General features: G+C 42.7%; 1 protein-coding gene across 4 annotated transcripts in view; it reads left to right on the forward strand.

The window, feature by feature from the left end:
* MVB12B (multivesicular body subunit 12B) overlaps positions 1 to 26,284 on the forward strand; it is a 97,418-nt gene that overhangs the window by 49,133 nt on the left and 22,001 nt on the right. The gene's annotated exons all lie outside the window — the stretch shown is intronic.

Consider the following 26,284-nt stretch of genomic DNA (forward strand, 5'->3'; position numbering starts at 1 on the left):
TGGATGACCTTTGGGACATTTTCCAAGTCTGCAAGTCTGTGATTCTGTATTCGGTGGGCTAAATTATGCAAGTACTTCATTTTTACCCATCCCAGTGTTCAGTTTCACTGGTTGATCTTGGGTTCTAGTATTCTGAGAAAGGGATAAACACCTTAAACTAATTTCTTTTTCTCATCCTGACTTGCCTTTATAGACTGTGAAAAGAATGAAGTGTGGGTTTTTTGGAGGGGGAAAGAACTGGTTACACTACCTGAGCTCTGTAGGTGAAGGGGATGGGGGTGGGGAACACACTTTATTCTGGCTCCCTGGCTTTTAGCCTCAGATTCCCAGAAAATGTAGCTCAGAGGAGAATACAGGTCCCCAACAACCCTCAGCACCCTTAACAAACTCCAGTTCCCTTTTTTTGGGGGGGGGGGAGCAAAGTCTGTTTAAAATGGTATCATAGCACTTTAAATGTGTGACTGTGGCCCATTGACTCAACGCTGATTGATTGCTGGATAGCAAACTTTGCATCATCTTCTGCCATACCTAGAGCCCTTTTGAAGGCTCTGTTCTGGTTTGAGCCAGCTTTGACCCCTCTTTTGAAGGCTTCTTGCTGATTTGAGCCAACTCAGACCCCCGTTTTGAAGGTTTCCTACCGGTTTGTATCCATCTGTGCTTCTCTATTGTCCCCAGGGAGTTGTTGACTTTAAAACAAAAGAGAGTGGCAAAGCTGAAGATGAACATCTTGGCTGCCTTCACTGTAAAGAACATTAGGTCCCATAGATTAGACTTGAGATGGAACAGATCTGTCAGCTCGCTGAAAAGGAGCTCATTATTCCGCAGATTTGTCTCCCCATTGTCTACAAGACAATGAATGATGCCATCCTGAGATCCTTTGTTATCTAGAGAGCTGGGTTTTTTTCCTTCTTCCCCTCAGCCCCCCTTCCTCCTACATGCCTGGGTTGTTTTATGGCATCAAAGATCTAGCGATCCACCGATAACATGGCATTCTCAGTTCTGCGTGAGACACCGATAATTTGACAGCCGCGCCTTCTGCTGCGTTTCATGTCTTGCACCAGGACTTCCAGGCCTTACTCCATCAGGCAGTGCCTTGACATTGTGTGTGCATAGCTGTGTTGTATCCCTATTCCAGAGCTTGACATAGATACACAGGTGGCTTACAAGTCCCTTAACCAGCAATGTTTGGGCAAGCAAGTTGGGGTGAATGGACCCGAGGAATGGAGGAGCAGTCATCATCCTGCATCATTGTCACCATAAGGTATGAACATAATATAAGAGCCTGCTGGATCTTATGAAGCTTCGTTCTACTGAATCAGATCATTGGTCTGGCTCACTCAGTATTGTCGTCACCATCCTTTCTCAACCTTGGGTCCCCAGATGTTGTTGAACTTCAACTCCCATCATCCTTACCTAGCAGGACCAGAGGTCAGGGATGATGGGAGTTGTAGTCCAACAACATCTGGGGACCCAAGGTCTATACTTCTTCAGGGTTTCAGGACATTTCAAGCCTCAGGCAGAGATGCAGGGTATTGAACCTGGAACCTTCTGCGTGCAAAGCAGATGCTCTAACCACTGAGCTACGGTCCTGGATAACATTTTTAGTTCATATTCAGTCTCTTAGCCACTATGCTTCTCTAGCTCTCACATGGAGTTGCTTTTGGCCTCCAGGTGCTGGTCCCTTTAGTAGGTTGCTCTTTGGACTACACAGCAACGACTCTTCTGGAGAGGTCCAGCTACCACTTGCTCTGCTGCTCCTTTTCTATAGGGCATGGCCATTGCTCAGTGATAAGAAATGATGCTTTGCATATTATAGCTTCAAGTTTCATCTCTGGGAAGGATTCCTGACTGAATCCTAGTGGAGTCACTGCCAGTCAGTGTGGACAATAATGAGTTATATGAACCAGTGGTCTGATCATTTCCTATGAAGTGGAATATCACAGGTATCACGTGGCAAAATATTTGTGCCATCTGCGATAGATTTCCTACTAATGATGGGGAAATGTCTGAACGTGTTTAGTTGGTTGTCATTATTTAAGTTACTGTAATTCATGGGGGTGATTTTGTTTTATACAGTCATACCTCGGGTTACAGACGCTTCAGGTTGCGGTTTTTTTGGGTTACAGACCACCAAAACCCGGAAGTACTGGAACGGGTTATTTCCGGGTTTCGGCAGTTGTGCATGTGCAGAAGCATCGAATCGCAACCCACGCATGTGCAGACGCGCCGCTACAGGTTGCAAACACTGCGGGTTGCGAACGTGCATCCCACATGGATCACGTTTGTTGTGTATTGAGTCAAAGGATTGTATATCTGTATTATTATTGTCTGTATTTGCATTCGGGTAAAGTAACTGCCTTTTGGTTCCAGAGGGTACAGCTACTATTGGTTCATTTAAGCTGCTGTATTTGGATCCTCTGTCTTATTGGTTTCCTCCAAAAGGCAGGACTCTGATTGCCTGATATTGTTCCCTCCAAAATGTATCCTTTCTAGCTAGTTCCCTGTCCCTATAAATGTAGCTCTCCCCTCCTCAAGTTTCAGTCTTGTTGCGTTAATAAAGAAGTGTTACTAGAGAACTGTCTCCAGCATATTATGTCAAGAGAGCTGAAATCACAAACCCCACGTCACAACATCGTTCACAACCCAAGCGTCCACTGTAATTTGCTGATAGCTTATTATCTTAAAATACTTAGGATACCAGATATGATATGGAATCTTGGATTCTGTTACTTTGCTTTTAATTGAAGTTTGAAATGTTATAGGGTGGCAATGTGATTTTTTGTAGTTACGTATTTTTGTCAATTTTGTAAACATTTTTGAGTACAGTAATCTAGAACAGCAGTGTACAAATTAAAAATGAAATGAAGAGAGCAACTCCTATTCTTGTTACTACATACATAATTTTAACAGACGTGATAAGTACCTTCCCATCACAGACTTCCAACCTGTATGTTGTAATCAGAAAAAGGACCTTGGGAGGAACAAATGTGGTATGGTGCTTAGAGGGTCAGACTCTCTAGACCTGCAAGATCAGGATTCAAACCCTCATTCATCTATGAAGCCCACTGGGTGACCTTAGGCCAGTCACAGTCTCTCAGCCTAATGTACTTCTCAGGGTTGTTGTGGGGATTAAATGAAGAGGAGGACATTCATGTAAACTCCATGGAGGAAAGGTGGGATATAACCAATAGTAATAGATAATAATTTACATTTTTTCTCTTTTTTGTCCTATCACCAAGTGCATTTATAAAACATAAACCAAACTTTGGAAAGAAGCACCTTGGCCAGAGCACTATCGGAAGATGAGGTCCAAATTTCAAGATAGCAGTTGGCGTGGAAAATAAAGCCTCCAGCCAATGGTTTGATAACAGCTTTGTCTCAAGCCTGGGTCTGTTGAAGTACTTTGGCGTTGATTAATGAGCGCTGGTGGCAGCTTGAATAGAAAAAATGTCCTTTCGCCATTTGCTTTGAAAAGGCAGAATGGCTGAAACCTCCAATTCTCTTGCAGAGAGAGGGCGGGAAATTTCATCCCATGTTGCCAAAAAAATGCCTAGTGCTCCCCTCCATGATAACTTTGTGCTCTTCAATGTGCGTTAACAGAAATAAAATAAAACCCTGTATCATTTCTTTGTAGGCGATGAGAACATTTTAATCAGGGCTTAGCCATTTATTTTTCACAGAAAAACTATTGTTTTGATCCATCTCTTCCCCCTCCACCCCTCTCCTCACTTTTCAAAGATAATTAAATAGTTCACTAAGCACAGTGTGGTGGCGCCTTTATTAACATAGGTAATTTTGAAAGGAGGATAAAGAAAAAGAGATGCTATTGTTTTAATTTGCAGCTAAAAGAATTGCTTTCAGCTTCTTCTTGGAAGGAACATTAGGAGGTTTGGGCAGTTGTTGCTGCAGTGTTTGTCTGATGTTTGGGCCTGAGGGTCTGTTGCCAATGTTAGGCCTACTCTGAGTAGGCCCGGTCAGATTAATAGGCATGACCAGTGTAGGTCCACTGATTACAGTGGTAAAATAGAAATGATTTCTGAGTAAAAGAAAACCTTAAGGATCATTCATGGCAGGATAAAAGTCTGTAATTTTATCAGAACAAGTTATTTGTTGTTTACTGTTATAACAATTGTTTTCTCAAAATTCATCTTCTGTGCCATGAAAATAAATAACAACAGGTTTTTTTAAAGCTTCCCTGCCGTGCTAAATGTTGCTGCCCCATTTGCTATGGAGAAAGTGGAGAGGCCATTTTGGTTTTTCAGGAAGTGTAGGAGGGTCACAATGGCTTCTCCCATTTTCTTCATTCAGCCCACCTCTCTCTCACAAACGCACACAGTAGGGTTCTTCCAAAGAATGATGCTGTGTGATGATTTCACTTCCTTCTGAAGGAGGAATTTCTGGGGTGAATGGGGAGGAATTGCACTTGTCAGCCATTTTGTTTGGTTTTGGTTTGGTTTTTTTAAAGCCCCTATCACAAATTCTGAAAAGATGTATATATGTATATGTGTGTGTGTGTGTGTGTGTGTGTGTGTGTGTGTGTTTCATAAAATAAATACACCACTATTTAAAAAAATCTTACATTGAAACATAGAAAAGTTAAAATACTAAAGCAGAGTAAAAATTACCTCAGCTTTCTAAGCATCTGGGTAGACAAGAATGTTTTTAGCAGGTGCCAAAAAGAGTACAGTGTGGGCACCTGGATGATCTCAATAGGCAAGGAGTTCCAAAGTACAGGCACTACAACACTAAACGACTGAGTTCTTACAAATCCTGTTATGTGGCACCTATAACAGTGTGTTGTGCTGATCGAAGTGGTTGAGTGGGCACATGTAGGAGAAGGCAGTCTCATAGCTAAACTTGGTCCCAATATGTTAAGGGCATTATATGCTAATACAGTGGTGCCTTGCAAGACGAAATTAATCCGTTCCGTGAGGCTCTTCGTATAGCTGTTTTCTTGTCTTGCAAAGCAAGCCCATTGACAGCTTAGCGGATTAGCGCTATTAGCGGTTTAGCGGCTTTTAGCGGATCAGCTGATAAGCGGCTTAGGGCTTAGGAAAAGGGGGGGGGGGAGGGAAAAAACCCTGCAGGAACTCGCAAGACATTTTCGTCTTGCGAAGCAAGCCCATAGGGAAATTCGTTTTGCGAAGCGCCTCCAAAACGGAAAACCCTTTCGTCTAGCGGGTTTTCCGTCTTGCGAGGTGTTCGTCTTGCGGGGCACCACTGTAGTAACAACTTGAACTTGGCCCAGTAGCAAATCGGCGACCAGTACCAATTTCTGAGCACAGGTGTTATTTACATTCTGCACCAGCTGCAAGTTCCCAGATCAAGCAGAAGGGAAGCCACACATAGAGCATATCACAGTCTTGAAGTACCCAGTGCATGAACTACTGCAGCTCCATTTTCTTGGGTGGTGTTCATGGCTCATTTGCTTTCTTTCTAAAGAACATATTTGCTATTGCTGCCTCTGGTGCCAGAACTCTTCCTAGTAAGTCACCATTTTCTCCTCAAATGTGCCCCCAGAATGGCAATGCATTGTGAGAATCAACGCTGATTGTGACATAACATCATTCAGTTTCTGTTTTACCAAGTGGGGTGTTTTCTTGAGAGGGAGGGGAGAATTAATTTCTGTGTTGATTGGTTCTGCTCTGTTTGATGGTTTAACAACGTTATGCTGTGTTAGTGATTTTTATTGTACACCACCATTATAATAGGGGTGGCCCTCTCAACAGGCCTCTATTTCTGTTGGGATTAAAGGTGTTTAAGAGTCCTTTGCTGTTCTGTAAATGAGCAGAACAGAATAATTTTGTGAATGATTTGGGATGGGGGAACTTGGGGGCCAGGTAGTCACATTCAGGAGTTTCAGATGCAAACCAAAGCACATCTGGAGTTCCAGATTTAGGAATATATACCGAATTTTACACAAATGAGGTAAATTTTTAAGATATATTCCTTTAGAATGTCAAGTGTGTATACCCGCACAGACGTTTTGGTTTGGTTTCTGCACATTAAGGCTTTGACATGGAGGGAAACTAATTTAAATCTTAATTTAAATATGGGAACCTTTGGCCCTCCTGTTTTTGCCAAACTTCAACTCCCATCAGCACTGGCAATAATGGCCAAGGGACAAGAGATATGGGAGAAGTCGTTCAGAAATATCTGGGGGCCAAAGTTTCCCCTCAATTGGCTGATTTTAAATACGTTACCAAGTATCAATATACTTTTTTTTTTTTTGCACTGGGGTTCCCCCCCCCCCAAATCCTCATTTTAGTCTATGATTGCAAATGCTGGAAAAAGAATTGATGTTGGAGAATGTCAGTTAAATTTTTTGCAAGTCTGCTTGAGCAACAGGGGATTTCCTTGAGAAACTCTTTTCCTTCTTCCGAGTTATTGAGTGCTTTAATTTGCACTGTGCACAATCCTATGTTCTTCTTTTTTAGAAAAGAAAAGAAATGCCCCTGCAGGATTGACTTTAGTTGCCCATGACCATCAGATGACATTACATCTGTTAGGCGTTCTTTTGTGGTTTCAGCAAGGCCAGCTTCATGAATGGGTTACAAGGCTCTGTCAACATAGGAAGCTGTTTTATTCAGAGGCAGACCACTGATCCATCCAGCTCAGGATTGCATTCATGGATTGGCAGCAGCAGCTCTGGGATTTCAGACAGGGATATCCCAGAAATTGAACCCTTGGACCATCTGCATGCAAAGCAGGTGCTCTGCCATTGAGCTTATGCCCTTTCCCCGCTGCATTCCACTTGGCTGCTGCCTAGAAAAAAACTGCTTAGCATGGGCAGGAGGTGTAAATTTATTGAGAGCCAAACCCTTTCCTGAGATGTTCAGCCTGGCCTTGCCCCAGTGTTTCTTAAAATGAGAGCTGATAAAGCAGAGATAAAGCAGAGAAACAGAGAACTGAGCAGAGAGAACTGAGAGCCAGTGTGGTGTAGTGGTTAAGAGCGGTAGTCTCGTAATCTGGTGATCCAGGTTCGCTTCCCCGCTCCTCCACATGCAGCTGCTGGGTGACCTTGGGCTAGTCTCATTTCTCTGAAGTCTCTCAGTCCCACTCACCTCACAGAGTGTTTGTTGTGGGGGAGGAAGGGAAAGGAGAATGTTAGCTGCTTTGAGACTCCTTAAAGGGAGTGAAAGGTGGGATATCAAATCCAAACTCCTCCTCCTCCTCCTCTTCTTCTTCTTCTCTGATCATGAGAACATAGATAGAGCCGGCAGCATCAGAGCAAAGGCCCATCTAGTCCAGCATCCTGCTTTCACAGTAGGCAACCAGATACCTTAATCTGAAGCCCAGAAGCCAGACCTGAGTGCAACAGTGCTCTCCCCACCTGCGATTCCTGTGAGCATATTGAGGCATACCATATTCAGAGGCATACTGCTGCCTCCGACAGTGGAGAGCATGGCCATTGGGCTAGTAGGAGGCTTGTAATTCAGGCAAGACCTATGTGGCTTTGGTAGAGGGGCAAGCTGAATAATGGAGTTTGTGTACATAATCACCCCTGCCTGTCTGTATACTTTTACCCTCATGTATCCAGGCTGAACACATGAAGAAGACTGAAAGGTTAGGAGTGAGGAGTGTCAATTTCGTATTCAATTTAGTTGATTCTCAGCCAGGAACCGCTTCAAGTTTCAGCATCCCCTTCTTCCAATACAATGCACTGCTAATCACACATGCTTGTGCACATCATGTACTAGTTGTGGTAAGAGTCGCCTGCCTTTATCAGGAATCTGCAGTGTATTTGTTTTGCTTGTACATGCCCCGCCGTTTTAATTTTTTTAATAGGAAGCTGCTGCAGCGTTTGGATATTTAAACAGTTATTAAAGGAATGACAATTAACCGATTGCCGACAGAGATTTCCTTGAGTTGGGGGGGGGGGGACGCCTCCCTGAAAATGGAGTACAGTTTGCAAAAAGTATCGCGGTGCAGTAATGACAATGAATTTTGATTTCCCGGAACTGATATTAGACTCCTTATTAAACTATGTACATCTGCTTTTAATTTAGTCCAAATAATTGGAAAATGCAATGAAGCTTTCCAATTAAAGCGGGGGCTTTATGCTGTTTAATAATACCCCCATAATATTATAGCTTATGAAGTGACAGGTGAGTTGGGTGAATGAATGAATAAAACATAAATGCGGCAATAAGGGACAGGAGAACGGGAGACAGTTGCAGGGGATTTTAAATGCTCAATGTAATTTGCATATATTAATCTCCTCTTTTCAGCCTTATCAAGCATTCTTCAGTATTTGAAGTTAAAATAGCGTTGACAGGCGAGAGCACGCTTAGTTTTTTCGAGGATTTATTACTTGTATAATTTCTGATCTTTAATAAGCAGATATGACTGATCCTCATAGTTCTATAGAAATCGTTTAATTGTTCCAGATGGCGTGTACTGATTATGCAAAATTACTTTTCACACAGTTTTTTTCACCCCCTCTTTTGGTGCTTGTATATGATGTGTGTGATGGAGTTCGGAGTAAAATTTTAAAAAAAATTATAGCAGCCTTATCATGCTGTTTTATGGTGTGTTAAAACACACACACACATTCAGTTGAATTTAATCTACTGAATTACATTGGCCAACAGCTATTATAATGTAACAGAGAGATCTTTTTTCTTTTTCCACTTGGAGGCTTGATGAAGAATAATATAACACATTCACTATTGTTCATTACAATATCTCACACACACACACACACACACACACACACAGCATTTCTAGAGAGAGAGAAGCCTATGGCTGATGAAAAATGCATAATGCATAATTTGTGCACTTAGATAAAATGCAAAGGAATTGTTCTCTTCGTTTTTGGAGAGCAGATCCATGTGCAGAACAAATGAAATAACCTTGTTGTGACTGCTTTCCTCTCATCAAGAATGATTTTCTTTTAATGATCAGGGTGGCAAATTGTATTTTAATTTTTAGATCACTGGCACGGGCTGTGTCCTGTTGACAGGTGTCACCGCAATCCTCCTTCATGGCTCGTCTAATTCGGATATCTCAATGGTCCCTTTTTTGTAATTGAAAAGGCATTTTGTAGCAGAGAGTGGTGGCTGCAATTCAGTCTCTTTAAAAAGCTCCCCCACCTCATGCTATGTGTGTGCAAATGTGGTTGTGGGAAATCCTAGTTGAGAATATATGAGCTTACATTGTGGGGATAGGAAACCATTAGCTCTATGGATGTTGTTGGCCTCCCAAGTCATATGTCAGTATATGGTATATGGTTCCATATGGAATCCAACACTTTTCCAATCCCTTATTATTCCACCTCTTGAAGGACTCCATTCTGAAGACTACAATGTAGGGATGGAGAATCGGGGACCCTGCAGCTGTTATTGACTAAAACCCATTATCCTTGAGTTGGACCATTGGCAGTGCTGGCTGGGACTGATGGGAGTCCAACAGCATCTGGAAGGCCTCAAATCTCCATCCTTTTTATGCTACGGTCTTATTGTACAATGCTGTCTATCACTGCCACACCAAGGTTTCAGGCACAGTCTTTCCCATCACTTGCTAACCATTTCCTTTTAACCAGACTTTCTGGATATTGAATCTGGGGACCATCCACATGCAAAACATATGCTCTGCTACTTAGCATGGTTGGTAATAAAGTTTCAGTTCAAGAGAAGCTGGATGGAGAAGGATACTTGGGTATGTTTGTAAAAGCACTTTCCTTATGTCTACATTAGTCAGTATGAAAGGGGAGCTGTTTAGCCAGCAAGAATTGTTCTCACCCTTAGTGTTGATTGGAGCCAAACAATGTAAAAGGAGGTGCATTGCCCACTGAGAATTGGCCCATAGGAGAAGACATGCAGGAAGAACATCAATGAGTAGTTGTTATTATATTCTGTGTTTTTCCCTGATAGGGGCTCAAGGCAGCTTACAGCAAAAATAGAAACAGCTAAAAACATAGTGGGGAATGCAATATTAAAAAACAATTATTGATGTATTTACTTGCGCACATGCACACAATTATACATATATTAGGAGCATGGAAAACAAAAGGTGCTTCATTTTCAAGAGAATTATATGCAAGTTCTGGGCCCATGTGTGTGCACAGAAAATAGTAGATCTGGCTGGAAAGCGATACACGGAGAACTACATTGGCCATTGCAATGCATCCCTAAAAAATAATTTTGTATAATGATAGGATTATTGTATAATCTTAGAAAGGGACATGGCTGTGAGAGGGCATGGCTGTGACTATCATGAAGGGACCCTGCACTTCTGAATTTGCCACTACACTACTAGACATGACTAACATAGGTCCATTATTTTCAGTGGACCTACTCCCAAAGCCCAGATGTCCAGTCATACCAACATTAAACAATTGCTGAAGATTCCAAAGTTATTAATTAATTAATTTTTTTAAGGTGCATAGTAGGTCTGTGTTAAAATGCATAAACTTTGTAGGCCACTGGGAGGCTTTCCTAACACATTATCAAAATATCTATAGCTCTAATAATATAAATCAGGAATGATTAGAAAAATATTTGTCCTAATGAAGTAATCATTTGGTCGTAATGCATTTCATGACTGTAGCTTTCGGGTGTGTTAACCGGATGGACGTTGTATGGATTTTCTCATTTTCATCTCCAAAACGCTATCTAATGTTTCATTAAGAGTCACATATAATGTATCTTAAGTACAGTCATTAAATATAGTTTAAGGAGATTTATGTTTCAATATTGCTTAAAGATGGTTTAATAGGCCCATTTACTTGGGCAATATTAATGAGCTCTTACTACCTAATTTTAAGGATCTTAATGTGTATGAAGAGTTTGTGGCTGCACAAAACAACTTGGAAATGACAAGGCAGCGGACAACTCCAGAATTGCCATTGAAGCAACTGCAGTGCAGCTGCATTCCTAACCCCGTAGCATTGCTCAGTTGATTTAAAGGGTTGAATCCACACACCATTTGGCAAGCCACACAGGTGCCTTTCACCTGCAACATGTTTCCAGTCCTCATGGTGACTGCTGGCATTCCAAACTCATCTTCCCTGTGGCTTTGTGAGACGAGTCTGATCCAGCAAGACAGTTATCTATAAAGGTTCATCTAGGCCGGCTTTCCTCCTTGCCACCACTCCCAGAGGCCATCTGGAGGCATCTAGGAAATCCCCAAGCAGAACATTGAAGCAACAACCCCCCTTTGTTGAAGCAACTGGTATTCAGAGGCATTCTAATCCTGGATGTGAAAGACCATGACCATGAGCAGTACCAAAAGAATATAGGAAGCTGCCTTATACTGAGTTGGACCCTTGGTCCGTCTAGTACAGTATTGTCTACACTGATTGTTGCCCAGGGTTTCAGGCAGGAATTCCTCCCTGCCCTACCTGGAGATGCCGGGGATTGAACCTGGGCCTTCTGCAAGCAAAACGGAATCTCTCCCACTGAGCTTATGGCCCTTCCCTAAACATTGATAACTCCTATCCTCCTCCTCTTCCACAAACTCTTCCGGTTTCATTTTAAAGTCATCTAAGCTAATGATCATCACCCCCCCATCTTGCAGCAGTGAATTTCATAAGTAGAACAGGGATGAAAATGATCCAACTTTGTGGAAATGATACTTTGGGTATCATTTAAAAGTTCCCTTCCCGCCCCAACCTTGGCCATTTTTCAAAGATAATTTCTGAAGCTGTTGTCTATCTGGCAGTCATTTCTTTCACTCTTCATTGTCTTGGTTTGGCTTCAGTGATGTCTGCTAGCCTTATCTGATAATGATGTGATCTTATTCACAAAAATAAGGAACCCACTGTACAGGAACATACACAAAGAGAAAAAACAGGTTCAGGCTAGCATACACAAACACAATATATGGCAAACAAAGTACAACGAATGTACAGTGGAACCTCAGTTTTCGAACATAATCCGTTCCGTGAGTCTGTTTGACTTCCAAAACATTCAAGAACCGAAAATCAAAGGGCTGTCGGCAAAGTGGAAAAACGCGCCATGGAAGCTGTTTGATTTCCGAGGCACATTCGGAAACAGAAGCATTCACTTTGGTGTTCAAAAAACCAAAATGTTCGGCAGCTGACACATTTGAAAACTAAGGTTCCACTGTATTTGTCACAATGTACCTGCTATTACAAGGCATACAGTACATGCAAGCGGTACTCCAGAATCATCAATACAAGTACAATATTACAATTAATGAAATATTTTCATTATTTTCTCAATACAATTTCACCACATGGGCTGAATAAATCTTTTGATTTGGGCTGTTTCTTGTAGTTCTTTAAGAAACCCTTGGTGTTTCACAATCTCTACTCATAAATGTCCACTAGAGGGCTTTCTCTGTTCTCTGCTAGCCAGCATGCAGCAGTTGCCTCTATTTGTACCCGATGTGGGACTTTGCTCACTTCACAGGTGAGTCAGCCTGATCATGGTCTGGAAAAGTTTACACTATATTGTTTGACTTGGGTTGCTACCATTTTCTTCTATATTGCCAGCTGAAGGAGGAGTTTTCTCTTTGAAACTGGGATCAACCAGACTCCAGTCCTGTTTGCTACAACTGCTCTGCCACTCCCAAGAAGTTCCTTGGGTCGGAAATAATGAAAATATATCATTAATTGTAATATTGTACTTATTTTGATGATTTTGGAGTACCGCTTGCATGTACTGTATGCCTTGTAATAGCGGGTACATTGTGACGAATACATTTGTAGTACTTTGCTTGCCATATATTGTGTTTTTTGATGCTGGCCTGAACCTCTGTTTTTTCTGTTTGTGTATATGAACTTATTCACAGCAGCAGTCCTGTGTTGCTGATCCAGGAAGTGTTGCCTTTGGTTTTCCACTGGTTATGTTTTCCCTCCATAATCTGGTCATGCATCCAAGACAAAGTAATTAATTGTTGTTGTTTTTAATTTTTCCCCCCAGTTTTCTTTTTCATTAATTACATACATCTCATATCCATAACATTTACTATGCATTCCTCCCTCCCTCCCCTCCTAGGCTTCCTCCAACTTCCGCTTCTGGTTTGTTTCTCTTTTCACCCACCTTGCTACCTCCTAAAAGAATAAAATAGTAATAACATATTTATACAATAACATCAAACCTAAACACATGAAGATGAAAATAAGTACACCATATTATTTGTCTATCTTCTATACATTTTCTAATACTAATGATGTGAATGTTTATTTGACAAAGTAATTGATTGGGCGGGGGGGTGGGCGGAGAGGATTGCACCAAAGCAACAGTGGAGAAGATAGCAGAAAAACACTAAATAGGATTGGGGGAAAAGTGAATATTCTCTCAATCAAGAATTTTCTCAGAAAATATTTCTCACATGCTGGAAGTATCATTTCTGATCCAGAAATTGAACAGAGAGAGCATTTGATGCAGTCGAGTTCATATGATTATATCTTACAACCTTTCCTATTGTTTTCTCATTCTCGAAGTCCTCAAATCATTTCTTAAACAAAGGTCTTCTATCCAGCTGCTATTTGGCCTCTTACGTACATTGTTATGAGATTGTTCTTGTTTACATCTTCTAGCTTCAGCGATGTTTCAAGCTACTCAGGTGTTTTATTAGTAGGAGATGATAGCAAATTTCTTATTTTCATAATTGGACATTTCTTCCCTATGGACTCATGTTTAAGATACACATTGGAGGGGGGCTAGAAATCCCCTTTCCTCCCCCCACCTCCATCCCCATAACTAGCTAATAAGTGTTGCATTGTCATCAAGAGAGTAATGGTTTGCTGATTAGCGCAATTAATGACAAATGGTGGTTGGAGCTGGTGGATTGGTTTAGCAGATGATGAATGCCGTGTGGCCCAGGTTTATTCCTGCCAAGAGTGCCTTACCTGGCTGCCTGGCCTTCTGTTCTCAAGCAGGTAGTTCTCATTAGTCACAGGGCGTAGGTGCCAGCTTAAATTCGCTGTCATTTCCGGGGGGGGGGGGGGGACTTAGGAACACAGGCATGCACTTGTTCTCGGATTCCTTTGAGAGTCGTCTGATAGCTTTCCCTGTATTGCTGATGTGGCTTTTGTTTTTATCTCTCACAAATGTCTGCTGTCTGTCTTAATCTAGTTGGGCCGAAAGCTGGCAGTGTGATAGACAGGGTCCAAGGAAGCTGACCCAAAGTAGAAGGCAATCCACAACAGTGAGGAGCAGATAACGGGAACCTGTCAAGCTTACAGGACTTGGAGAGCTCCCAGGGCCAGCAGGATATCGAACTGGCTCTTTTATATGCCCAAGCAGGGTCAGGTGACCTCCAGAGCCACACACTTCTGTGTAAGGCATCTGGTGATTTAAAGGGGCGGGATGCTGGCTTGGAGCAGTGGATGTGATTCCATTATATGGGCTTTCAGTAATCCCTTTTTCTGCTATTTCTAGTGGAGAACTTAAAAGAAAAGAACAGTTTTGATTGATGGGTTTATTGTGATTCTTCTCTCCCACACACCCCAAATGCTAGATCCATTCTTGGGGTCTAATAAACTTGCCTTGTGGATGTCCAAAGATTATGACTTTCCCTCCCTAGAATTCAGTGGGGATTTGGGGGGCTGTGCAAGAGGGATAACCAGAGGCCTTCCAGAGCTTACCCACATGATTTAGTGATGGCCACCAGCTGTAAAGGAGAAGAGGAGGAGGAGGAGGAGTTTGGATTTGATATCCCACTTTATCACTACCCTAAGGAGTCTCAAAGCAACTAACATTCTCCTTTCCCTTCCTCCCCCACAACAAACACTCTGTGAGGTGAGTGGGGCTGAGAGACTTCAGAGAAGTGTGACTAGCCCAAGGTCACCCAGCAGCTGCATGTGGAGGAACAGGGAATCGAACCCGGTTCATCAGATTACAAGTCCACTGTTCTTAACCACTACACCACACTGGCTCACCATGCTGGAGGTTTAGACAAATTCATGGAGGACAAGGCTGTCCAATGACTACTAGCTATGATAGTTGTGTTCTCCCTCCTGTTGGAAGCAGTATGCCTCTGAATACTAGTTGGGAACTGGAGATGAGAAGAATGCTGTTGCACTCAAGAGTCCCCTGAGAAAAGAGAATGGTTGTTAAACCACTCTGGAAATTGTAGGTCTGTGGAAGGATCAAGGATCTCATAACAACTCTTGGCACCCTTAATGAGCTACATTTCCCATGATTCTTTGGGGGAAGCCATGACTGTTTAAAGTGGTGTGATACTGCTATAAATGTATAGTGTAGATAAGCTGAAAGTCTTCCTTGGTTCATTCAAACTTCTGGTAATGAGTTCTGTTTTAGCTTTAGTTTAGTTGTGTGTATGCAAGTTGTTCATACTTGACTTGCCTGCTCAATATTATCTATCGAGGGCTTCCTGACTGCTGAGCTAGTTAACGGATGCTGTTATCTATTCTTTCCACACAGTATTGTGCTTCCATGCTCTCCCCCCTCCCTTTAATGCTGACAGGGTTTTTATTAAGCCAACTTTACCTGCTTTGGGCAGAAAGTTGAGGCACCAATCATTTAAATAAATGGGGATTCTTACCAATTCCCCATTGATCTTACTTCATGAAAAAGAGGACCTCTCCTAATGCTAATATCAGATGCAGCTGTTCATAGGGGGAAGACAATATGGTGTAGTGGTTAGAATGTTGGACCAGGATCTGGGAGACCTCAGGTTCAAATTCCCAAGCAGCCATGAAGCCCACTAGGTGAGCATGGGTCATCCACTCTTTCCCAGCCTAGCCTACCTTGCAAGGGAATTAATAAAATGGAAATCATCAATATCCCGTTGGTGGATTTTGAACAAAATGATTGAATAATCAAGACTTAAGTTGCCTTTGAAGGAATAGTTATAAGCATATTTACCTACTAAATTTTGAAACAGTGATGGGTTTCCTAGGGACCTGTTTCGCCTGGTAGTTTCTCTTTAAGTAATGTCGGGGGGGGGCACCCAAACCTTTTACTAATATGGGTGAAAATCCTTAATTTTGTGTTAGTGAAAGGGGGTTAATAATTATATAGTTAATTGGCATCTGGAAATTAGGACAATCTTAATTACAGAGCACCATTTCCCTAATAGCTACAAGGCTTGGGCATTTGATCTATATGGAGATTGGTGGCTATTATGCAATTAGCAATTACATTAATGGGGGCATCCTATTTTGACGGAATTTGCATATGCAAATAAAACATACCTAATAGAAATAGCATTGCTGCCCTAATGATTCTGATTCCCTTCCCCCCCAAAAGACCCCTCCCCAATGTTTTTAAATCACTCTCAACCTAATTGCTATCTCTTTTGTTTTATCTCTTCAGAATGGAACTGCATGCTAAAGATGCATGCTTAAGGAGGTTGAAGGAACCATTTAATATAGGGACACATTAAATGAATAAATATAAATTTAATTTCAATGATATGGAAGCATGGCATGTAGCTATTGCCACATGTGCTTGGGGGGGTGTCTTTGCATGTGTTAGCACCGCTGTTAAAGGACCACAAACAGTATTTATTTATTTATTTATTTATTTATTTATTTATTTATTTATTTATACCCATCTGGGCGGCTTCCAATACATATAAAATATAATATCAAACATTAAAAACTTCCCAATACAGGACTGCCTTCAGATGTCTTTTGGAGGTTGTATAGTTTTTTATCTCCTTGATATCTGATGTGAGGATGTTCCACAGGGTGGTGGTGGCTACTGAGAAGGCCCTCTACCTGATTCCTATAAGTTCACCTCTCACAGTGAGGAAACCACCAGAAAGCCTTCAGAGCTGGACCTCTGTGTTCGCGTAGAATGATGGGGGTGGAGACAGTCCTTGAGGCATGCAGGGCCAAGGTCATTTAGGGTTCTAAAGGTCAGCACCAACACTATGTTTTAAAACAGCACAATTGAAAGCGTTGGTTAGACAGCTATTTAAAATATTCAGAAAATAATTAAAATCAACTAGGGCTGCCATACGTCTGGAATTTCCCGGACATAGCCAGGATTTGTCCGTCGAAAAGTGGCATCTGGGCGGAATTTTCAAAAATCTGTTAAAATGTCTGGGGAAACCCGGGCATCTTTTTGGTGAATTTCCTTTAAAAACCACTCCAAAACTACTTCTTTTTTAAAGTTTTTTTTTGGGGGGGAGCGTTTGTTTCCAGATTTTCACTTTTTTAAAATATGGCAACCCTAAATCAACTATAAGCTAAAAGCAGATTAAAACAAATGTCAGCGCATTGCCAGATAGGCTTGTCTAAACAAAACATTTTCTAGTGGGTATCAAAGAGTGTACAGTCGATAGGCAGGAAGTTCTGAAGTGGGGGGGGGGGGCTGCCACGCTAAAAGATTGATTTCTTACAGATTTAAGAAGGCATGCCTTGTAGGGCCAGGTGACAAGTTCTCTGAATTTTGCAGTGTTTTCTAGCCATGTAACATGTACAAAAATGCATACAGGCAACTCCCCATATCCATGGGAGCTGTTTTCCAAGGCACTGCACATGTTCGTGGGACACACATAAGCCCACCCCATTCCACCCTCTCCCTGTTCCGTCCCCTTCTGAAAAGTTGAAAACTGTGTGCACATCAGTGATCAGACTTTTCTCAAATGCACGCAGATGGGGAGTTGCCTGTATACTGTGAAGAAGTGTCCATAAAAACATATGTACTGGTAAAATTAACATGCAAAAAGCATTATAATAATGGAAATTGCTTTGCAAAAATGTGAATATGAGGTAAAATTACTAATATACATAGGGGTGCACTAAAACACTGGTGAATTTTCATTGATGGCTTTTAAACAATAATCAGGGGACACGGCGGGGGGAGAAAAGGGAAAGCTCCGTTACACAGGAGTTCTTCTGCTGATGGGGATCATTAGGTGAATCACCACCCCACCCTGTGCTGAAGTGTTTTAGCCAGCGCTACTCCTACTCAGAGTAGACCCATTGAGAATAATGGGCATGACTAGCTTAGATCTGTTAATTTCATTATGTCTTTTATGTGTAGAATCTAGTTGGATACAGCCCATATTTTTCTGCAGATTTAAAAACAAGCAAAAGATTACAGATCGATGCGGAAATGGGATGGAATAGATTTCTGAATGAACACAGGCAAATTCCCCCACCCATCCTTTGGAAGGATCCCATCCTGGATGCTTTGAAGAATAGCTGTCTGGATGTGTGTGGGGCTCTTGGAACCCAGCTGGTTTGGGCTAATCCGCTTGGAAGCAGGATGGCAAGGCAGCCTCTGCTGAATGTACGACAACAGATGGCAGGCCCAACCCGCAAAATAAACAGCAGTATGTCTTTGCCATGCAAAAGCAGCCTGTTTGTCTTCTCACGGTGTTCTGTTGGGTTGGAGAGTTCGCCTGTTTCATTCACTTTTGCCACCCCATAGCCAGTGTTCCGTTCTCCTTTTGTATAGTTTATTATTTGCACCCTACTTTTATTTAAAAATAAGTCTCAAAGCTGCTTGCCGGAAAAAATTAAATGCAGCGTAATAGAACAGCAGACTAACTATTATTACTATTATTTGTTTGTTTTATATCTCACCCTTCCTTCATAAGGAGCCTAGAGAGGCAAACAGAGGCAAAGGAAAATCGTTCCATAAACAATTTCAATTAAAAACATCTAAAAGCAGTTGCATCGTTAAGGGGCTTGTGGGTGTGGGACGAATCCTTAAATGTTTCTCTTTTTTTGTACTTCTATCAAACGTGGAGTTCCCCTGATCATTCTGATACCTCCTTGTTTCTGAGGTTCCATAAACACTATTCATTTAAAGCACATAGACCCTAAGAATCCTGAGAACAGTAGTTTGCCTATACACATCTACAATTCCCAATCTCCATGTTTAATAAGGGACAGTTCCCAGGTTTCTTGAGGGGCTGGATGCTTTAAATGTATGGTGTGTCCATAGCCTAAGTGGTTTCATTCTGTTTGCAATCCTTTGCACTCAGCAACTGAGTTTTCTATTAGAAGCAGTTAGAAGGATGTAAGAAGCTCACTGCTAGATCATACGAAGAGTTGGGCTTCCTGCTGCTAATGGTAGCTAATCATGTATCTCTGGAAGCCCTCAGACAAGTCCTGAAGGTAAAAAGCTTCTCCATGTTTATGCTCCTCAGCAGTAGGTACTGAGAGACATGGTGTCTCTGTAACTTAAGTAATAAAACTTTGCAATAAAGCATAAAACAAGGCAGGGGAACTCAGCCTCCATCAAGTCTGCCTGATTCTCATGTTATAGATAGACCACAAAACAGGGCCTCTGAGGCTTATCTCAAAGGAAGCCACTTAGGGCTATGAATGACTCTTTTCAGTATTTTAAGTCAAGCCCAAAAACAAATAAGCCTGGACTGGGTAACCTCAGACAGGGGCCACATGTGGCCCTCTGGACCTCAGAACTCTCCACAGGCTGCACTCTTCACTGGCCCTCCACACCACATAGCTGGAATGTGCTGGTGAAGTCTGATAGTGCCTCTTGGAGGGTAGAGAAAAGCTCCCCTACTGTACAAAAGTAAAATTTACATTCTTTGTTGTGCCCACTTTTGCCTCTGGAGTGGCTCAGCATTGGAATATGGCCACAAGGGAATGTTGCCACAAGGGAATGTGGCCCTCAAGTTGAGAAGGGTTGATTGGAGTTGTATGTTCTGGGCCTCAGGTGCTGGATTGTCTGACAGCAGCATTATGTGCTAATTTGTGGTTTTAGGCCGACTCCAAAAGCAACCACAGTTGAACAGTTGTGCTGAACAGTAGCTATGTTAATTGCAGCAACAGTACCACAAAGTAGATATTAAGGTGTAGACAAGAAAAGCAGAATGCCCACTCGATGCATTGGGTCTCTGGCTTCCCTTGGCTTTTCCATCGTCCCGTGCTGTGCTGGTGCATCCTGCAGCATACCAAATGTCCAACATGCTTCTTCAGGAGAGCCTAAGTCTGACAATGCCAGCATTTTTCACTTCCCTTATGTCCCCATTAATAAAGCAATGATCCAAAAGCAGCTTTGCTGAGTCTGATCTTTATGCTTCCATCACTCATGACGAGATAATTTCACACAGGATCATTTTTAAATTAAATGACGACGAAGGCGCGCAGGGCTGTTTTTCCCCCCCAGTGTTCTCTAGTTCATGGGAGTCTATCAAGTCATTAATGTGTCGTGACAAACCGCTTGACGGAAACAGGCGTAATTAATTATTTGCATAAATAATGACATGGAGCGGGCTCTTTTCGGCCTTATCTGTGAGGCTGACTGCTGAACCACTCAAAAAAGAATGAGGTATTTACATTTGCCTCAAACCATGCTCCGGCTCTGCAGAAAAGGGGGCACAGAAGGGGCTGTTGCTCTTCAATCCCTGGCATCTGCAGGTAGTGCTGAAATCATGGACAGCTGCTGCCAGTCGCTGTAGGAAGTACTGAGCTGAATGGACCAAGTGGTCTGACTCAGTATAAGATAGCTTCCTATGTTTCTAGAAGATTAGGCTCCTTTATTTTCAACAAAGTTGAGGTGGCAGCAGGGAGGGTCTGTTCATAGTCCAAATATACACAGCATTTTCTACGCCATCGAAGACGTGGGAGTGTTTATGCAGGCAGTACTTTCTTTTAAAATACGTAGCCCCTATTGCACGTATTAAGTCTGGGGAAAGTGTTATCACTTCCCTCAGTTGTATAAAATTTGTTCTCATTGCCATATGTTCACCGGAGATGATAGGTGTCTTAACTTCTGCTGGATTGTACCTTGCTGTTACTGGGTTGGTGGAGCATGAAGCCTGACTTCCTAGGACTTGGGGGGTTTGAGGAGGGCATCCAACAGGTGAAGGAACAAGAACTAGGGGAAGTAGCACCCTGGCAAGAAAAGGCCAGTGCTGAGCCAGGTACTTTTCTTAGTTGGGTGAGGAGAGACTAGTGGGCTGTTAGGGTGACTGGAGCCACTCTGGAGACTTTGTCATCCTGGCAGCTCTCACACCTGCAGCTCAAAGTGGCTCACTCTGAGGGACAGCTTATCAGTGATCCAACAGTTCCTGGTTCTACCGAAGGCTTAGGGGAAATGTCCCCTTCTTTCTCATCTGCTTTGGTAATTTTTCATTTGGAAAGGTTGCAAAATGGAGATGAGAATACCTCTTTAGGGTGAAGAGAGGAGGCATTGCACTCACTCTGATTTGGCTTTGTGACATCACCTAGCCAATTCCGGTTAGCTATGCTGCACTGTGGAGGGGGAAATAGGTTTTTGTTTGAGAACCCTTATTCTGGTTTTGAAAATTGAATTAGCAGCTTGATTTTGTAATCTTAGTACATTATCCACGTGATCCCTGGTTGGCTGGAATTTCCTCATCAAGACATGAGATAGACACACACACACACACACACACACACACACACACACACACATTGTGTGTGTATTGTAAATGAAAGTGGGGAGGCAACAGGAAAAAAATGCAAAACAGGTGCATGAACTGGTGTTATTAGGTAAGTTTTCAACCCCATTAAAACTTCCATAAGCAAAAATTCAGCAATCCTTACTCTAGCCCCACAGCTCCTGACAGCTATATTTGGCATACCTTTCCCCCCTCACCCGCTTTTAGATAATTTTTCTTGAGCTTGTCACATTCTTTGTTCCATAAAGTTCTTTATTAACATTGATTTGAAGAAACCATCTGATCTTTGAATGAGTCAAAAGGAACAATTGCACGCGTTTTCATAATCACCGTGAAATGCTGCAGATATGTATATACATAGGAGATAATAACAGCAATTAGTAGTTAGAATTTCTCCTGTTTCTGATCCCATTGTTTGTTTTTTTCCTTTTGAGAGAACAAGTGCTTATTATTCATGGAAATGTTGTTCTGTTTCAGCTGAAACTCTCTTTTCTCCTGCAACTCAGTATATTTAGCCAATGTGACCAATGGGAATTCATCAGCGTGTTTAAATTTGGGATATTGTTGGTAGCCTTTGCTAAAAATATAGCTATTCTGGAGGGAGATGAATTGCCGGTTTGACAATTTGAGGTTGAAGCAGAGGGATATGATGCACACAGAAGAAGAGCAAGCGCATTAGAGTACATAATGCGCCAGTGCCTGGAGAAAGTGTGACAATGCGCTTTCAGATACAATTGTATTCACAGCCCATCTTCGCCAAAGTGTCAGCCCTCTTAACAAAACAATGCAGAAATAGAACACTGCAAATAAGACCTTAGCTAATACATTATGATGTCACAGGTTTTTAACATGTCAAAGCTGGTCCATGGTAAGCCAGGAGCCTAAGAGCAAGTCAGGGCTGAATGGCAAATCAGGAAGCAGAAACAAATCAGAACCAAGAGTAAGGCCAAGTCCAGCAGCTTCATAGGGCCAGTTGGAACCCTGCTGGCCCCTCATCTCATCTGTCCCCTATTGTGCTGATAAATGTAATGCCACCTTTTGACCTTCAGCAACAGGGGGCACCAGAAAGCAAGTTAGCAGCTTCCTCCTCCAGCATGGGCTGACAAGGAAAGAAGAACATGAGAACATTTCAACATTGCCTTCTCTGAGTCAAACCATTGATATATCTAGCTCAGTATTGTTTACACCAGGCATGGCCAAACTTGGCCCTCCAGCTGTTTTGGGACTACAGTTCCCATCATCCCTCACCACTGCTCCTGTTAGCTAGGGATGATGGGAGTTGTAGTCCCAAAACAGCTGGAGGGCCAAGTTTGGCCATGCCTGGTTTACACTGACTGGCTGTCGCTCTCCAGGCATTCAGAGAAGGTCCATCCATACCAGGAGATACTAGAAATTGAACCTGAGACCTTCTGTGTGTCACACAGATGCTCTACCATGGAGCTACAGCCCTTCTCAAAAAGTACATTTGAATCTGTAGTCTCTAGTTTGAGATCCCTAGCAAGAAATAGGGGGCAAGTAGCAGAAGATATTTATTGGAAAGTGAGCTTCCCACACTGACTGTGGTAAATGGGTCATGGCAATAGTTTGCCAGTGCTCTCTCCCTAAGGAGCAGCCATTGAACATGTCCATCTCGCCGGTCTCTCTTTTTCCCATCCACCCACCTTGATACTTTCCAAAACATAGACTTCACAAATAATCTCTTGATGACAGACCTTGACAAGACTGATTCTTGCGACTCCGTGCTCACTTCTCTTTGACACAGCAGCATTAATAACAGATCTCATTGTGCGTCTTGACATTCTTATTTTTTTAAAAAAGCACAATCGTTCTGATAAAGGGCATCTGCTTAATTACAGGTTTCCTTAATTACAGCTCTGTGGAAGCTCATCTGCTTGGGCAAATCCACATTGTAGCGCTGAGTCGTTTTGGCATATTTTTCCCCCACTTTTCATCTGCTGTGGGTTTCTCCACACGTGGCATTGGTGTCTTTCATAGCCTTTCTCCTTCCTTGAAGGAGCTCAGGACACTCTCCAGTTAATCCTCACAACAATCCTGTGCAAAATCTCCCCATGAGCCCCATAGCAGATGGGCTCTGAACCTGAATCTAGATTTTTATAAATATTTGGGTGCTTCCTGTCTTCTCCAAAGCTTCTCAATTTAAAGAGTAGGTTTGGGGAGCTAGTGTGGTGTAGTGGTTAGAGGGTTGAACTAGGATGTGGGAGACAAGAGTTCAAATTCTCACTCTTCCATGAAGCTCACCGGGTGACCTAGTCTCTGCCACTCATCCTAACCTACCTCACATGGTTGTTGTGGGCATTAAATGTGGGGTGGGGGGGACTCATGCACCACTCTGAGCTCTTTGGAGAGTAAGGTGGGCTGTAAAGGTAAAGGGGACCCCTGACCATTAGGTCCAGTCGCGGACAACTCTGGGGTTGCGAACTCATCTCACCTTATTGGCCGAGGGAGCCGGTGTACAGCTTCCAGGTCATGTGGCCAGCATGACTAAGCAGCTTCTAGAGAACCAGAGCAGCACATGGAAACGCCGTTTACCTTCCCACCGGAGCGGTACCTATTTATCTACTTGCACTTTGACGTTCTTTTGACCTGCTAGGTTGGCAGGAGCAGGGACTGAGCAACGGGAGCTCACCCTGCCACGGGGACTCGAACTGCCGACCTTCTGATCGGCAAGCCCAATGCAATTAAATAAACAAACATAGGAAGCAGCCTTCTGTTGTGCCAGGCCATTGTTCTGTGCTCAGTATTGTCTACACACTGACTGATAGTTGTTCTCTATGTCCTAGCTCCAGTCTGAAGAAGTACCTGAGCTCATATTATGGTTTCTGCCTGAAAATTTAATGAAAAATTCAGTATAGTATATCAAGAAAGCAAAAATAAGAGAGAGGCATGGCAGGTGCAAGGCAGTGACAGTGAGAAATCAGAATTTAAGAATGACAGGAACACACCAGAATTCAGAAGGCCTCTTGCTCAAGCTAGTCCCTGCTTAAACGGGAAGTCCTATGTACTCCCTTCCTGCTTACAAGGATCCAGTGACCAGCTCAGGTGGGTGGCTGCAATCCAGCTCATGAAATGTACCTCCACTGAGAAGCTGCCATTCAGTAGTTCACCACATGAGGGAGCTGCACACAGATCCAGTAGCTTCTGCTGTTTGTAGCTCCTTGCTGTTCCTTATGAGTCGTAGAAGTGGGTTGAAGTAAGTCCTGGGGTTTAATTGGAAGGTGCATGAAACAGCCACCTTCCGAAGTTAATGCGTTCAATACAAGGATGGAAAATGGAGCAGAAACCCATATGTACTCTGCTATGCATTCCATATACATAAAATAAATGTGCTTTTTTAAAAAAAGTCCTCATGAAAGTTCATCAGCATTTTAACATGAATTTCTCATAATGTGTATGCTTTTTTCACACAGTCGTGCAAAACTGTTTTATCTAAAGCACTGCAGTTTTGTATGTGATTTTCACCAATCTATCAGTTTTTATACACCCTTTTCCTGATTTGCATTATTTGGTGGGGGAAGTGTGAATTTCGAAGGATAGATGTGTTTCCCTTGATTCATGGCTTGAGACAGCACAAATTAGGGAGGCAAACTGAACTTAAATGCAAACTGAATTGAATTTCTCCCTCATCTCTAACCCAAGCCCAGGCAAAATGAGGCTGAGAGATGGGGAGGGAGAGACGTTTTCCCAAAGTGTCATCATTTGGAGGGCATTTCAAAAACTTATGTAGACAAGACCAGCTTGAGTATAATGGTTGTGCTGTGAGTAGGGGCTGCATTCTGACATGGGGTGGTGGCGGTGATTTTTTAAAATTGTATACTGCCCTATACTCTTAGATCTCAAGGCATTAGTTTTTCTGATTGTAATGCAAGTGCTTCTGTCCTGTTTTTTTAATGTTTCTTTCACCCTACAGCACCTGCTGTGCTACAGAACTGCGGCTTTTTGACCCGCAAGACGAATGCCTCGCAAGACGAAAAACCCGCTAGACGAAAGGGTTTTCCGTTTTTCGAGGCGCTTCGCAAGACGAATTTCCCTATGGGCTTGCTTCGCAAGACGAAAACGTCTTGCGAGTTTTTTCACTCCCCCCCCCTTTTTCTTAGCCGCTAAGCCGCTAATAGCGCTAAGCCGCTAAGCCGCTAATAGGGTTGCTTCGCAAGAGGAAAAAACCGCAAGACGAAGAGACTCGCGGAACGGATTCTTTTCGTCTTGCGAGGCACCACTATTATTATTATTATTATTATTATTATTATTATTATTATTATTATTATTATATCCTGCCCTCCCCTGCCGAAGCCAGGCTCAGAGTGGCTAACAACAATTAAAGTAACACAACATTCTAAAATCAAATCATTTTAAAATCAATTCAAAATCAAATTAATGGCAACCATTGGGCTAGAGTTCTGTGAGGATTACCAAAGGAGGCGGTCAGGCTGTGCCTTGGCCAAAGGCCTGGTGGAACAGCCCTGTCTTGCAGGCCCTGCAGAAAGATGTCAAGTCCCGCAGGGCCCTAGTCTCTTGTGACAGAGCGTTCCACCAGATCGGGGCCACAGCCGAAAAAGCCCTGGCTCTGGTTGAGGCCAGCCTAACCTCCCTGTGGCCCAGGACCTCCAAGATGTTTTTGTTTGAAGACCGTAAGGTCCTCCATGCGACATACCAGGAGAGGCAGTCCCATAGGTACGAGGGTCCTAGGCCGTATATCAGCATTCCACACTAAATTTCACTCCCACCAGTGGGTGTGGAGTGACACAAAGAGTGTAATTGAACAATGTCACTACTTCCCCACCCCTTTCCACACATACGTGCTTCTGTTACCCCATGATCCCTCCATGAAAATAGCAGGAAATAGCTGAATGCTAGTATATCCCCTCCACACACAGTTTTTTCATTGTGCTCCCCCAATTTTGCAGGTTAAGGGGGCTGCAAATCAAATCAAGATTTGTTTTCTGGAATCAAATAACACAGTATACTCTCATTAGTT

The sequence above is a fragment of the Podarcis erhardii genome, assembly GCF_964252035.2.
Source record: "Podarcis erhardii genome assembly, chromosome: Z".
Classification (NCBI taxonomy): domain Eukaryota; kingdom Metazoa; phylum Chordata; class Lepidosauria; order Squamata; family Lacertidae; genus Podarcis; species Podarcis erhardii.